The sequence below is a fragment of the Arachis hypogaea genome, chromosome 6 (assembly GCF_003086295.3).
Source record: "Arachis hypogaea cultivar Tifrunner chromosome 6, arahy.Tifrunner.gnm2.J5K5, whole genome shotgun sequence".
NCBI classification, from domain to species: Eukaryota; Viridiplantae; Streptophyta; class Magnoliopsida; order Fabales; family Fabaceae; genus Arachis; species Arachis hypogaea.
Window position 1 is genome coordinate 52197239 of NC_092041.1, and position 2526 is coordinate 52199764.

The window sequence follows — 2526 nt, forward strand, 5'->3', positions numbered from 1 at the left end:
TCAGTGGGAAATGTGAGCCCTTTAATGTTCACCAAAACATCTTCATCAACTCCAGCAACTGTAATAATGCTTTTATCTGCTAACACAAAACGAGTTGCCGACCTTTTTAAGGGAGCGAGCCTTAAAACATCATATATAGACAAAGGCATTATACTGACACATGCTCCTAAATCACACATGCAATCATAAATTACTACACCACCAATAGTACAACTAACTATGCAAGGACCTGGATCACTACATTTTTCAGGTAATCCTCCCATTAAAGCAGATATAGAACTACCTAAAGGAATAGTTTCTAATTCAGTAATTTTATCTTTATGGATACATAAGTCTTTTAGAAACTTTGCATATTTAGGTACCTGCTGAATAACATCAAAAAGGGGAACAGTTACCTCAACTTTTTTGAATATTTCTACCATTTTAGGATCAGGTTCCAACTGCTTCCTAGGCTTTCTTGCAAGTTGTGGAAATGGAATGGGAGTAGTGTTTTCTGTGGTGCCTGCACCTTTTTGTGCCTCTTCCTGTGGTTGAGCTATCTCTTCTTCAGCTATGTCCTGTATATCCTCTTCCTCTTCAACATCTTCGATTTCTACCACCTCTTCAGCTGAGGCGTATTCTGGTGAGCTTAGTTCCTCCTGATTCCTCTCCTGCAGTGTGGTTCCGGACCTCAGGGTGATGGCATTAATTCCTCCCTTTGGATTGGGTAATGGTTGAGAGGGGATTCCAGTGGTGCTTGAAGGTTGGTTACTGGAATTTTGTGCTGAACCAAGTTGTGTCATAAAAGCTTGTAGAGTAGAGGTGAAACCATTCAGACTGGCATTAATACTATTCACGATGGTATTTTCCATGGCCAGTTGTCTTTTCTCAAAAGCTTGTAATAATTCTTCATTAGAAGATACAGAAGAATGAGTAAATTAAGAGGTTTGCTGCTGATTGTTCGGTGGTCCTTGGTTTTGCCTCAGGTGAGGTGCTCGGTATGGTTGATTTTGCTGCCTGTTGTTGTAATTATTCCACCTCTGATTTCCCTGATTATCTCTGCCTCCCCTATTATTGTTATCCCTCCAATTCTGGTTTGAATTGTCCTGCCATCCATGGTAATCATTTCCACTTTGATTGTACCCTTGGTTGGGGCGGTCATAGAAGTTGTGAGTGGATGCCACCATGTTGTCTTCTCGTTGGAGCTGCGGGCATTCATCAGTGTAATGGCTGTATTCAGCACAAATTCCGCAAATTCTTTGTGGAACTAGTTGTTGGTTTAGCTGCAGTTGAGTTTGCTGAGCTTGTTGATTTAATTGCATTTGCTTCAGCAGGTTGGTCATTTCACAGATGCTTCGATTTAGAGCAGCAGTCTCTATGCCAGAAGATACTTCTGCAATGGCCCTTGAACAGCCTTGCTTCTGTCTGTGGCTCCGAGTAGATTCAGCTAAATCACTGATCAATTGCCAAGCTTCATCAGTGGTCTTGTACTTCTTCATAGATCCATTGCTGGCACTTTCCAATGTGGTCTTATCTTGGGGTCTCATACCTTGTGTGACATAGCTGAGTAGCACGATCTTGTCAATCTTGTGGTGGGGGCATGCTTCCAGAAGATTATTGAAGCGCTCCCAGTATTCAAAGAGAGTCTCATTGTCATCATGAACAATTATAGAGATATCCTTCCTCAGTTTATCAGTAACTTCAGATGGGAAGAATTTCTCCAGGAACTCCTTTCTGAGTGTATCCCAGTTGGATACGTTTGCTAGAGGTTGAGTGTAGTACCACTCTCTTGCTTTTCCCTCAAGAGAGAACGGAAAAGCTTTCAGCAGAATTGAAGTTTCATCAGCGCCATCACGCCTGACAGTAGAATAGGCTGCCTGGAAATCTCTCAAGTGCTTGATAGGCTCTTGAGCAGGTAGGCCATGAAACTTCGGCATCAAATTTAGCAGTGCGGTCTTTATTTCAAAATCCGTAGCTACCGCTGGATAATGCGCTTGAAACGGTTGCAGTGTAAAATCAGGAGCTTCTTCCTCCTGAATGGTAATTCTTCTAGCTGCCATGTTTTCTGCATGTAAAACAACCGAATCAGTAGAACGGGGGCTGGTTTCTTCCTCAGATTCACTTTCAGATCCGCCCTCAGAGCGGACTAACCTACGCTGTTCTCGCCTTATTCGTGAAATTATTCTTTCAATTTCAGGATCGAATATTAGCAAGCACGAATCAGGAAGTGAATGTGTCATTTGACAGAAGAAACACACAGCTCATAGTAGCAAAATTAAAGAAAATGCAAATAAATAAATTCTAATTAATAAAATAAGCACTTTATTGCAACTCCCCGGCAACGGCGCCAAAAATTGATGAAGTGCAGAAGCTGGTGAATTAAAAATTTATTAAAATGGTTACATTGCAAGTATAGTTCTTAACTCATCAAAAATCTGCCTATCAATTTAGAAATATGTCATTGAAAGTTTAAATTAAAATTACTAGGAGTTTTAAGTCCCAGGTCATCTCCCAACGAGTTGCAGAAAAATGTGCTGTTTTATTAAT

General features: G+C 40.9%; 1 non-coding gene across 1 annotated transcript; it reads left to right on the forward strand.

Annotated features, from left to right (window-relative positions):
• The first annotated feature begins 1563 nt into the window (after positions 1 to 1563).
• Positions 1564 to 1670, forward strand: LOC112700241 (small nucleolar RNA R71). Its single transcript, XR_003153153.1, has one exon. It is a non-coding gene; the product is annotated as a small nucleolar RNA R71 (small nucleolar RNA).
• The last annotated feature ends 856 nt before the right edge of the window (positions 1671 to 2526 follow it).